The sequence below is a fragment of the Puma concolor genome, chromosome E4 (genome assembly GCF_028749965.1).
Source record: "Puma concolor isolate L17-30 chromosome E4, mPumCon1.1.hap2, whole genome shotgun sequence".
NCBI classification, from domain to species: domain Eukaryota; kingdom Metazoa; phylum Chordata; class Mammalia; order Carnivora; family Felidae; genus Puma; species Puma concolor.
In genome coordinates this window covers 66,076,189-66,089,882 of record NC_141683.1, presented here as the reverse complement: position 1 = coordinate 66,089,882, position 13,694 = coordinate 66,076,189, and the positions used below count along the sequence as shown (strand labels likewise).

The 13,694-nt window shown below is 43.8% G+C and overlaps 1 protein-coding gene across 4 annotated transcripts in view; it reads left to right on the top strand.

The window, feature by feature from the left end:
- Window positions 1-13,694, top strand: part of SMYD3 (SET and MYND domain containing 3) — a 697,887-nt gene that overhangs the window by 666,129 nt on the left and 18,064 nt on the right. The gene's annotated exons all lie outside the window — the stretch shown is intronic.

The following is a 13,694-nucleotide window of genomic DNA, read 5'->3' as shown; positions in this document are numbered from 1 at the left end:
CATGCACATTACAAGTTTTCTTTTGCTGCTGTCACAAATTATTACTAGCTCAGTGGCTTATAACAACCCGAATTTATTATCTTACAGTTCTGTCGGTCAGAAGCCAGACCCGGGTCTCACTGGGCTAAAATCAAGAGGTCATCAGGGCTGTGCTCCTTCCTGGGGTTTTATGGGAAAACCTGTTTCCTTACCTTGTCTGGCTTTTGGAGGCTGCTCACATTCCTGGATTCATGGTTTCCTTTCTGAATCTTCAAAGCCAACAACGTACCAACTCTCTGACCCTGCTTTTGCCATCACATCCTTCTCTGCCTACAGCTGTGAACGGGTCTCCTCTTTTACACATTTGTGAAATGAGACTGGACCCACCTGGATAACCTCGGCTATTCTCCCCTCGCAAATTTTTTATAACCTTAATCACATGTGCACAGTTTGCTTTGCTGTGGAAGGTAACACATTCACGAGCTGTGGAGATTAGATAGTAGCTTTATCTGGGGGCCATTTTGCTTCCTACCACAGCCAGTCTGGAAAAATGTTTTCACTGAAAATCGAACATTTAAGATGACGCATTCTGCATTCCGTTTTATTGTCCTGAAGGCTGGTGGTGGTGGTTTTGTCGTGCAGTGTTTTGTAACTTGCCTGGACAGACACTGTGGAGCGGGCAGTAGACCTTGTTCATGGTCTTGGCTCAGTTTTTTGTTGTTTCTTCCTAGCTCCCTAGAGGTCTCCTCTGTGACCACACAGTCTAGCGTCAGCCAGTGATGTGGACACAGGTGTTGCTCAAACACCTTTAACTTAAAAGGGTCCCCGCTCCTCTGTGTGTGGGCAAGTGTATGCGTTCAAAGATATAGCTGGGCCTTGTCTCCCTTGGCTGCTACTTTTTGCCGGGCTTTCTTGCATGTCCCTTAGGTGTGTGCAGTTTCCCAGCTATAGATGATGTGGAGAGCACGTGTCTGTTCTTCTGGGTGCATCGTGGGTGTGGGGAGGATGGTGGGTGGGCATAACCCCAGGCAAGCAGGCCTTAGATTCTTTTCTAACCCTAAGCTCTAGCTGTATTTTTTTTTTCTTAGGAATGAACAATTTCTCAATTTGTTGTCTCCCTTTGGTCAGTTTCTCATACCCTGAGTTGTTTTTTGTTTTTTGGGTTTTGTTGGCAATTGTGTCCAGTTTTATAATGTTTTTTTTGCAGAGAAGACTCTCTGATGACTTCATATCATCATTACCAAAGTTTACGTGCATACGGTTGTTTTAGAATACATTGAGCTTAAGCAGGTATAGTCCTTAGATCAGGGCCTGATGAGTAGCAAGGGCTCTAACTGGATTTGTTAAAATCATCTTATTGTCATTAGTGACAAAGACAACTAGACAGTCGCATTTCCAGTACATCCATTATATCCATTATAATGGTATTATATATATATCCATTATAGAGGGTTTTTTTTTTTTTGGTCTGAGATCCTCTCTCTAGCCTCTTCACTTCTAGAAAGTCCTTTACTGTAGACAAGGTGTCAGCAAGCTTTTTCTATAAAAGGCTAGGTGGTAAGTATTTGAGGCTTTGCAAGCAAAACAGTCAACTACTCAGTTCTGCTGATGCGTCACGAAAGCAGCCATCAACGGCACGCGAAGGAACGGGTGTGGCCGCGTGCCAGTAGAACGGGGAAAACATAGCATGGGTGGGGTCTGGCCTTGGCACCAGAGTTTGCCAATCCCCACTATAGACTCAATTTGCTCACGATTCTGTATCTAAGCAGTGTCAGCTTTTATGCCCTAACAGACTTTTTTTCTGTTTTATTTTTTTTTAATTAACCAGACAAGAGAACGTCTCTGCTTCCCAGCATCACACTCCAGCACCTCCCAACACCTGTGCTGCGGGAGCTTGCGCCTTCTTCTGGGCCTCGGGCTCTTGAGTGCTTGGCATCAGTATCAGCTCTTTTCAACAAAAGTATCAGTCACATTTCCGGAATTCACATCCACAACACTCATGGTGTCGTTAGATACAGACACGCGGGGTTAGAGACACGGACACACAACTTGGAATATTATCAGTGGCAAACTGTGTTTCATCTACTATTCAACACTAGATTATGCAGCTTTTTTTATGAGGTTTTAATTTTTCTAAGTACCATTTTTCCCTCCAGACAAGGGTAAGACACGTACATCTTTTAAATCACAGTGCTCCCTTCTTTTTTAAAAAATTTATTTATTTGTTTTGAGAGAGAGCTTGCCCACGTGAGCAGAGGAGGGATAGTGAGAGAGGGGGAGAGACAGAGACTCCCAAGCAGGCCCCTGCCCAAGGCAGAGCCAGATGCAGGGCTCGAACCCACAAACTGTGAGATCATGACCTGAGCTAAAGTTGGCTGAGCCACCCAGGCGCCCCCAAGACTTTTGATTGTTAAATATATCATACATTCCAAAGGTTATATAAATCATGCATGAACCGTTTAAAGAGTTATAAATAGGCATGTAACCACTGTGTGTTCTTCTTGGATATAGAAGGACTTCAGAGCACTTGAATCCTGTTTACTACTGACATGTATGCCCTGATTATTGTATATTTTTGTTACCATGTTTTTAGCTCCCACACACTGTTTCATTTGTCGGTATTCCAAGGTTTGCCCACATTAGACATTCTTTGTGTTCTTCATTCCTACTTGCACTTTAGACCTTTCATCTTGGCTCACTTTTCTTCTTTTTACTTTTTACTTCTCCCTTCACTTTTACTTCTCCAGAAGTATATCCTTTAGAAACTCCTTTTAAGATCTGGTGACAGTCTCAGTTTTTCTTTTTCCAAAAATGTCTCTATTTCATCTTCCTTTTGTTAAGACTTTATTTTTTTTAGTGTTTATTTTTGAAAGGGTGGGGAGGGACAGAGAGAGAGGGAGACACAGAATCTGAAGCAAGCTCCAGGCTCTGAGCTGTCATCACAGAGCCTGACATGGGGCTCGAACTCACGAACCGTGAGATCATGACCTTAGCCAAAGTCGGATGCTTAACTGACTGAGCCACCCAAGTGCCCCGAGACTTTATTTTTATAGCAGTTTTAGGTTCACAGCAAAATTGAGTGGAAGGTACAGAGATTTCCCATATATTCCCTACCCCCACATTTGCACAGCCTCCTGCATTATGGACATTTCCCACCAGAGTGGTTCATTTGTTACAACACTGACACAGCATTGTCACCCAAAGTCCATACTTTACATTAGGGTTCACCCTTGGTGGCATACATTTTATGAATATGGACAAATGTATAATGACATGTGTCCATCACGATGGTGTCCTATAGAGTATTTTCACTGCTCTAAAAAGCCTCTGTTCTCCACCTGTTTGTCCCTCTCCAACTCCCTAACCCTGGAAGTCACCGATTTTTTTTTTTAATTGTCTCCATAGTTTTGCCTTTTCCAGAATGTCCTACCATTGAAATGTAGCCTTTTCAGATTGGTTTCTTTCCCTTAGTAATACGCATTTAAAGTTGTCCATGTCTTTTCAGAAAGTAACAGGTCATTTGTTTTCAGTACCAGATAATAGTCCCTTATCTGGATGGACCACTGTTTATTTATCCATTCATCTACTGACGGACACCTTGCTTGCTTCCGCGTTTTGGCAGTGATGAATAAAGCTGCTGTAAGTTTATGTATGTGTTTGTGTGCACATATGTTTTCTACCACTTTGAGTAAATACCAAGGAGCCTGATTCCTAGATCCTATGGTTGAGTTTCTTTAGTATGTTTAGTTTTAGAAGAAACCACCACACTGTCTTCCAGAGTGGCCGCACCATGTTGCATTCCCACCAGCAGTGAAGGAGAGTTCCTGTTGCTCCACATCCTTGCCAGCATTTGGTGGTGTCAGTGTTCTGGATTTGGGCCCTTCTAAAATGTGTGCAGTGGTATCTCCCTGTTGTTTTAGTTTGCATTTCCCTGATGACGTAATGAAAGCATCTTTTCATGTGCTTAGTTGCCATCTGTATCCCTTTTTCAGTAAGGTGTCTGTTCAGGTCTTTGGCCCATTTTTGTAGTTTTTGTTGTTGTTGAATTTTAAGAGTTCTTTGTATATTTAGGATAATAGTCCTTTATCAGATGTGTCTTTTGTAAATATTTTCTCTTAGTCTGTGGCTTACCTATCCATTCTCTTGACAGTGTGTTTGCAGAGCACAAGTTTTCAGTTTTCCAGATTATCAGTTCATTCTTTCCTGGATCGTGTCTTCAGTGTTGTATCTGAAAAGATATCACAAGCCTAAGATTATCTAGGTTGTCCCTGGGCTTATCTTCTAGCAGTTTCACGGCTTGGATTTTCCATCCATCCATCCATCCATCCATTCGTTCGTTCATTCTTGTTTGTTTGTTTATTTATTGAGAGAGAGAGCGCACATGCAAATGAGCAGGTGAGGAGCAGAGAGAGAGGGAGAGAGAGAAAGTCCCAAGGAGGCTCCTCACTCTGTGCTGAGCCTGATGCCGGGCTCTATCTCATGAAGCATGAGATCATGACCTGAGCCAAAATCAAAAGTCAGATGCTCCACCGGCTGAGTCACCCAGGTGCCCCTTGCATTTTACATTTAGGTCTGTGATCCATTTGAGTTCATTTTTGTGAAGGACATAAGACCCGTGTTTGCATTCACTTTTTGCAGTGTGTGTGTTCAGCTGTTTCTGCACCATTTATTTGCTGAAAAAACCTGACTTTGTTCCACTGTGTTAGCTTTTCTCCTTCATCAAAAATCAGTGGACTGTATTCATGTGGGTCTTTCTGAGCTCCCTATTCTGTTCCGTTGATCTGCTCTTTCTTCAGTACCACACCATCATGATTACTGTAGCTTTACAGTAAGCCTTGAAGTTGGGTAGTATCGATCCTCTAGCTTTGTTCTTCTCCAGTGCTGTGGTATTCTGCGTCTTTTTGCCTCCATATAAACCTGGAATCAGTTTATTGACATCCACAGAATAACTTGCTGGGACTTTGATTGGGATCACATTGACTCTATAGAGCAAGTTGGGAAAAACTTGACAATATTGAGTCTTCGTATCAACATGGAAAACTTTTCCATTTATTTAGTTATTTGATTTCATTCATCGGAGATTTGTAGCTTTCCTTTAATAGAGCTTATACATATGTCATTAGATCTGTACCTTAGTATTTTATTTTCAGTGCTAATGTCTCATTCTTTTTTAAATAACTTTATTGACATATAATTCATAGAACCATACAATTTTCCCATCAAAAGCATACGGTTCAGAATATTCAAAGATATGTGCAGCTATCACCACATTAAATTTTAGAACATTTTCATCACCTCAGAAAGTAACCCTGAACCCTTTAGCTGTACATATAGATTCATGAAAGGTATTTTTGAGGAAATACACTAGATTAGGAATTCTTTGTCCTAGGCACATTGGAGATACTATTCTACTGGCTTGTGGCTTTGTGTTGCCTTACTGTGACTCTTTTGAATGTAGTCTGTCTCCTGCATTTGGCAAGAAGGGAGGATTCTCTGTTGGACCCTGCAGTGTCGGGTTGACACTATGTCCCCCGAGCTCCCCAAAGCAGGTGAAGCCAGAGGCTCTCACATGCCATAGTTCTGCCACTCTACTTACTTCTCAGGGCTCCCACTTCACTTAGGTTTTGGCCTGACAATTCTTTACTATCTTGCCAGCATGACATTACTTTTGAGAATATCTTATCTAGCATTTTACGTTGTTTTCTGCGACAGAATCAGAATGGCTACTAAGCCTGCCATATTATCAGAAACAGGATCCAAACTAATTTTCATAAATTTGAACAGGATCAAACAAATCAATTTATGAAAATAAATTTTTTAAAGTATTTATTTTGAAGGGGGGAGGGCAGAGAGAGAGGGAGACAGAGAATCCCAAGCAGGCTCCGTGCTGTCCGTGCACAACCTGATGAGGGGCCTGACCCCACGAACCGTGAGACCATGACCTGAGCTGAAATTAAGAGCTGGGCACTTAACTGACTGAGCCACTCTGGCACCCCTGAAAATAAGTGTTAACATTTCTGCTCACAAGTTTTTTCCTGGGCAGTGATCTCACAATGATGTGACCATCTATGTACTCAGATATCTGGGGGCTTAGGGTATGCATCTGGAACTTTGGAGGTGTGTTTTACTGCACACGTAAGTGTATAAATAGAGCTTATGCAGGACAAGTACAACTTTGGTAATAAACATCTTGTGGCCATTTTTTCTGAAGGGCTTGATAACTCAGTTATAGTATAATTCAATCATGCTGGCTGGCCTTTTTGAAATATTTCAAAATATTAGTAATTATTTCACACCCTACAAGAGTGTGATATGAAGTGTGCAAAGGCCAGGCGAAGGGCAGCACTGTCACCATTATGAGCACTAAAGGACATTATTCACATACAACAGAGGACCACCCTGCCGGCCTGGAGGATTCCGCCAGTCCAGACCACTGTGCCACATGCAGCCCCAGCTCTGGGGACAGGCCCAGGAGGTCTCCCTGCTGCTGGCCAAACCACCAAGGGCTCCAGACTGCGCGTGAGCGGGTCTGGCCAGTGGGTGAGAAAATCTATGCACAGATCCAGAATTAAACAAAAATAGTTGAACACAATTTGAAAGTTACAAATAAGATATGGGCAGTGTCTTCTCGGTTCACTTTTCAAGAAGAAGACGAAAACACAAACTTTCAGGTTCAAAATTGGACACTCAACCCATCTGCAAGTAAGTATTTCCTTAGCAAAGGCACTCACACGGTGGTACCTTCTCAACTACTGCGGTGCCTGCCAGGCTTTTTGGCATTGCTACATTCAGTTTGCATTACACACACACACAAAACTACAGGCAAACATATAGGTGAGCCAGGTGGGTCTTTGGCTGTTGGAAAATCACTTTTTATGCTACTGGGCTTTTTTTTTTTTTTAAGCTTTGCAATAAAATCAGGCAATTTTTTTTGACCTTGTTTACCTCAATGTGGATGTAACAGGGCATTCCAAGTAATTCTCATACATTCACTAGCCCGACACTTAATGATACTAGCCCGTGTTTGTACGTAGGTGTGAACATTTCCAAGTGTTCTCCCGTCTCTTGTCTCAGCACCAGGTTAATTGTGATGTGAAGTGGTCACTCAACCAAAACTACTTGGAAGAAGCAAGATCTTAAACCTAATTATCATAACCCCTTCATTCGAATTTATCCACAGTAAAACCTGTGGTCCTGAGCCTGAACTACATGAACATTTAAAATAAACAAAAAGCTCTTTTGCTCTTAACCTGAGTTAGAGATTCTAACAATAGGACATATACTATAAATAGGTCGCGTACAAAGAACTATATAAATTTTTAAACTTCCAAGAGTAAGAAAGTCTTGCCCTTTTGGGTGGAAGACTTCTTTAGAACTAGAAATACATTGTTTGCATAAGGAAGTGATTCTGCTTACTCATTTGTGTGATGAAATAAACCCAAGAAAAATCAAATGGCAATGAGACAAAATCTCACTATGATGTTAAAAAAATGCTGTTGTGTGGTGAAATTATGAGGGGCACATGAGTTTTGTTTTCTCAGACTCAGGTGGTAGGTGGTAGGGGTGTGTGGCAGATGCACCTGTCAGTGGTGTGGAGCCAACGGCATGTATAATAGACAGAGTAGGAGGGGAGGGTTCAGTTGAGGTGAGAACTCAGGATCTTCCTTTTTTTGGACACAAATAAGAACTCATGGCTCTGATCTTCCTGTCACCCACAAAGCTGACCAGTAGAGGTGATGGAGGAGTAAGGATTTATCACCCTGTTGGGGAACGGCACTTACCCAGACTACCTGTGTAATTAGTTAAGGTCATGGTGAGAAATAGTTCTTGTTCTGAAGTGATTTCTTGGACAGTATGGTCTGTCTTTTCTTTCTTTGGTTTTGTTTCCCAATGTTTTGATCTCTTTTAAAAAAAAAAACAAGGACTAAGAACAACACAAAAGTGTTATATCACAAATGAAGCTACCCCACCACAGAAGCATAACTCTCATACAGCATCTGGTTTAACGTAAGCAGACCCCAAGGAACATCACACACTTTCCTTCTTCTCTGCCTCTTCACGCTTCCTTGTTCCAGCTCCCCGTGAGTTTCCACGTCATTTCTATATAAGGCTTAGAATTCATGAAAAGTCTAAACTCTTTTGAAACTTGAGGCAGTTACCTACCAGAATCCATAATTCCTGAAAATGGAAAATTAAAACCCAGTGTCCTGTTTTTTTATCATGAAAATTGTCAAACATACCCCAAAATAGAACTATATATATAATGAACCTTCTTCTATCCATCATCCAGATTCAATAATTAGCAAAATTTTGCAACCCTTATTTCTCAGCCCCCTTCTTTTTGTTGAATTATTTTATTCTATTTTGCAGTGTTTAGCATTTCTGAATCTGTTCCTTGCTGTCTTTTGTTACTTTTGGAAATTTTTGACCATTATGTCTTCATATCTTCTGCCCCAATCCTTTCTTCTCTGATTTGAAATCCCAGTTAACATGTGAGACCCGTGCCCTTTAGTTTCCATTTTATTGCCTCTCTGTGTTTTGCAATGGATATATCCTTTTGACCTGCCTTCCAGTTTACTAACTCTTTCTTTGGCTGTGACATATCTGATGTTAAGCTATTGAGTTCTTGACTCCAGTTTTCTATTTTTCAGTTCCAGAAATTTCATTAAGGATTTTCTTTTTTCTGATTTTCTGGTAAAGTTCTTTTTGATTATTTATGTTCTCAAACATACTTTGTACATTTATTTTAAAGTCTATGAGAACCTAAATATTTGAGTACCTATAGGTCTGTGTTTCATTGTGTGTTCTCAAACGTACTTTGTACATTTACTTTAAAGGCTATGTATGAGAACCTAAATATTTGAGTACCTATAGGTCTGTGTTTCATTGTCAGTGTTTTTTTCCTCTTGGTTTTCAGATGGCTCTTCTCTTTTTGTATGCCTGGTTATAATTTTACTGACTGCAGGACATTGTCAAAAAAAATTGGGGGGACTATTTTAGGTTCAAGATGACATCTTACTTCAAAGGGAATTCACTTTTGCTTCTGGAAGTCTGTAAGAACAGATCACCTTAATCCAATCAGGGTTCAAACTGGTTCAGTCTTTGTGAGGGCTGGCCTGTTTCTGGCTTAGCAGTATTCTTAGATTGTTGCACCCTGAGCCCCGACTTCTGTGTGTCTATATCCCTGAGACTGCCTGAACCTCTGCTCGGCTGTGGAGCTTGTTTTGCAGTGGAGGGAAAAGTAGCAACAAATACAAGGATCACCTTCTTGAGCCTCTGTTCTTTTTGCCATTTTACTCTTCCAGATCCCCCTGCCTCAGTGGGTGATACCTTCAAGCAATTTTTTTTTTTTTTGTAATTTTTGTCTAACTTTTCTTGTTTTTAGCAAGGACTTTGGTCTGAAATGAGCTCATCCACCATTGCTGAAAGGAGACATTCTGCTGAAGAAATTTAAATCAAATCTTGGACATTATATCACATCATCCACTCATACTTTAGTTTGCATCTTGGAAAAACATGGACATTTTCTTACATGCCATTTCTTACAGTGTCATTTCATGTTCAGATTTCCTAGATTTTCTCAAATGTTTTTTTTTTTTTTTTTTTTTTACTTATTTTGAGAGAGAGGGAGAGTGGGGAAGAGGGGCAGAGAGAGAGAGAGAGAAAATCCCAAGTGGACTCTGTACTATCAGTGTGGAGCCCAACGTGGAGCTTGAACTCACGAACCCTGAGACCATGACCGAAATCAAGAGTCAGATGCTTAACCTACTAAGCCACCTAGGAGCCCCAGAGACGGTTTTTTTTTTTTTTTTTTAATTTTTTTTTCAACGTTTATTTATTTTTGGGACAGAGAGAGACAGAGCATGAACAGGGGAGGGGAAGAGAGAGAGGGAGACACAGAATCTGAAACAGGCTCCAGGCTCTGAGCCATCAGCCCAGAGCCCGACGCGGGGCTCGAACTCACGGACCGCGAGATCGTGACCTGGCTGAAGTCGGACGCTTAACCGACTGCGCCACCCAGGCGCCCCCCAGAGACGGTTTTTTAAATAGTAATTTTGTTTGAGTTCAGATGCACAAGGTCTATATATTACATTTGGTTGTTGTATCTGTTGAGTATTTTTTAATCTAGAGTGTTCTCCTTCCCTGCCATCTTTTTCTTTTCATGCCATAGACCTGCTGCAATTCTGGGTCGAGGTCCTATAGAATTTCCCGTATCTCAGATGTAGCTGGTTGCTTTTATTTGATCCTCTATCACTTGTTTTTCCTGTGAAATGGAATCTAACTGTAGGGGCTTGATGAAATTCGGGGCTGGTTGGTTGGTGGGTTGGTTGGTTTTGGCAAGGATGCTTTTGTAGGTAGTGCAGAATGATTCCTGTTGCATGGCATCAGATAGCATGCAGCGTCTGGTTTTTACACTTTAATGATGCTGACATTGATCAGTGGGTTCTGACGGTGACAGTGTCATCCATCCATTGTAAAATTCTCCATCCTTCCTTGTCCTCCTGGTTTCATCTAGCGATACGTTTTTCCTGCATCAGTTATTTTACCAGGAGTTGCAAACTAATGATTTTTCTTATTCCACCACCATTTCACATTTATCAGCCCAAAATCATACACTAGAGCTATCTGATTACTCTGAAATATAGTTAAGCTCTTCTTTTAAATCCGGTAATGTCTTTTGCATCCGTTCTAAAACAAAAAAAATCATCCTGAGCAGGAAATCTTTTCTCCTGCTTTCGACACCAGAACTGCTACCTGTCGTGGAACAGCGTAGTTGGTAATCACATCACGTAGGAAAACCTCGGCGAGACCAGGAACGCAGGTCCTGCCCCCAGGTCTTCTCTGCAGCCTTTTAACTCGAGACCTTTCAGTTTCCTGACTCTCGGCCTCTGCGCAAAATATGGCAGCAAAACCTTGGTGCTCGTGGGTGTGAGTGAAGCTGGTTCGCATGCTGCCGCGGTTGTCTGCTCGTTTAAACACGTTCCTGCCTATGCACCCACTCGCCACGGAAACCCCAAAGGCGGTATTTCCGTTCTGGGGCCAGCATCCTGGAGCGTGTGATCGCTAGTGTGTACTTCGGAAGAGGGCATTCCTAAGGCCGGACAAGTAGAATGCCTGTGGATTTTGTTACCGTGTATACACTTTGTGTTTCCGCCGCGGCATTTCTTTTGTGTCGCGGTCTGCCGCAGCCCTGCCCACCCGGCGAGCCCCCAAGCCCTGCTGCGCCAGCCGTGCCAGAGCTTTCTTTTCTGTCCCCCTCATGTGGTCCCACCTCAGGTCCGGCTGCCTCTAGTGTCTCTCGTCCGGTTTTGTTTTCCGTCCTGGTGAAATACTCCTGGCCCCGCTGGGTCGTGCCCAGCTGGCGACAAGCTGAAGGCCGAACTTCCTGGCTTTGCGTTTCTGTCTCTGCACAGCCTGGCTGGACCGGTACGCTCACTGGCCCTTTGTATTTGGCATCTCCCGGGCTGCCCATGTCTCCCCATGCCCCGTGTGCCTGTCCCGGGAGCCTGTCACCCCTTCCCATCTGGACCAGCTCAAGCCGCACCCTGGTCACAGAGGGCCCCGCCGCTTCTGGAATCCCGTGTCTGTGCCAAGGCAGCTCTCATACTCCTGTGTCATGACTTTATTGGCCTTATTTCTGCAACTGGCCAGTGTCCCCACCAGGGCAGGGACTGCCCTTGGATGTGGCACAGAATGTGGCATCTCACGGGCACCCCGTTCCTTCCCTCTCCCGCTCAGATTCCTGCTTTGGCCCCCACACTGCCACGTGAAAGTCCCCTCATAGTCCCGTTCTCCACATCTTCTCCAGATGAAACTTTGCTTTGTTCTTTAATACCTTTAAGCAACCAGAGCAGGTACCTGTCGTGGCGTAATTACGGACCACTTTCCCTACCATCACGGAACCAAAGATTTCTTTCCTTCTCCTAACAGACATGACAGACATCCACTTAGTGGAATGATTTTTAGTCTAAAATTACTTTTTGGCTTCTGAATTTAATTAGTCCACATTCATAGGAATAAAATAAAATCCCAAGTCCAGGTGTGTTTTTGAGGAAAGTGTCCAGGGCAGTCGCCTTCTGATAATGGTGTCCTGTGCATAAGCCTTTTGTCTGGGGATCTTAAAATCTTTTCCACACAAGTAGATACCGATGTTCCTTTTGTAGGGGGTGAGAGGTGAAGTGGTTGATGTCCGGGCGTCCTCAAGAGGTAAAGAAAAATCCAAGACCCAAGTGTCTCCTCTGTTTTTCTCCTTCCCTCCCTTCGCGGTTCTTTAAATGAAGCATGGCTGGCCTTTTGTTGATTTAAATACCTCTCTCTCAGGTACTGCTTTATGCTTTTTTAAGAGCATGAATGGGAGGAGTTTGTGTGTCATTTAATGTGGGGAAGAGTTGAGGTTCAGGGAGGAGGGATGGTTTGTAGACATGTGCACACCTATCAGAGAGTATCTGTGTCTCCTGGTAAATGTAGCTCATCTCTGTTACACAGTAGAGCTTAAACGTGGGTTCCATGAGTTCACAAGCAAAAAGTGGTTACATAGTGCTTGGCACAGGGAAAGCCCTATGTGAGGCATGGCCCTCAGGGCAGAATCCATGGTCTCTGGACGAGCAGCATTGGGAGTGCGCCCTCACTTCTGCTGAGGGTCAGAATGTGCCTCCTTTCTCCGGACCCAGCCAAGCTTGCCCAAATCCTTGGGAGCCGGTTTACATCCTGTCTCCTTCCTCTGGGAAACCTTCCTGGTCCAACCAACCGTCATCCACCAGTCTCTCTTCCTAACTACCGTATTATTCTCTCAATTCAGTTCAGCCACCTTGAGCTGAGCATTGCCATGTACTAAGGTAGGCCTCATCCTGGCACTAAATCTCGCCCTCTCCTGTGATATTTTGTAACTGTGGTAGGAATCTTTGTCTGGTGGGATTATTGGGCCTTGGTGGAACAGCTCAGACCTGTACAGCCCCCATCTCCAGGAACAGGCCTGTACATACAGCAGGGGTTCAGTAGACTCTAAGGATAGAGGATATGGGGGGGGGCTGCGGCGTGCAGAAATGATGAGCACGTTTTATTGATATAACAAACTGTTGAATCATACTGACCTAGTACGAGGTCTGGAACGTAGCCCTGAGGTTCCATTCTTCAGCCTGCCACACACCCTCTTCTTTTATGCGGCGAAGAGGTCAGTGCGTATGGAGGTCGTCTGGCAGGACATTGTGGCAAACGCAGATGGGGCCCCGCGATCCAGCTCTGTCATCCAGTGAGGTGATAAATACCCAGGTCCCACACGAGAGATGGGCCATGATGAACCTTACAACTGGGATTCCAAGGGCTTTGCAGGGAAAAGGAGGGCACGGGAGCATCTCTGTGGGGAGCCGTGAACGTTCGTTGATTTGTTGACTCAGCTTGAACCAAGCGGCCATCTTCTGCTCCAATGTTCCAGGTGCTGCAGCGTCCTGAGAGGTGGACTGTGAGATCGCACCTGGTCTCTCCACCCCCCACCCCTGCCCGGCTGGAAACGCACAGGTGCCACCTTGTGTCTCTTCTGCAGTGTTTATTCAACATTCCAGCCCCGTCATCCCGGGAGTCTGTTCCCCCGGGCCCGCACCCTCCACCTGCCCGCACAGCTGACTTTCTTGGTGGCCCCAGTGTGTCCAGCCAGGGTCGGCCGTCCTCTCCTGGGCTCCTGATGGCATGCTGGCTGCAAAGGTGAGAGCTACTCACGC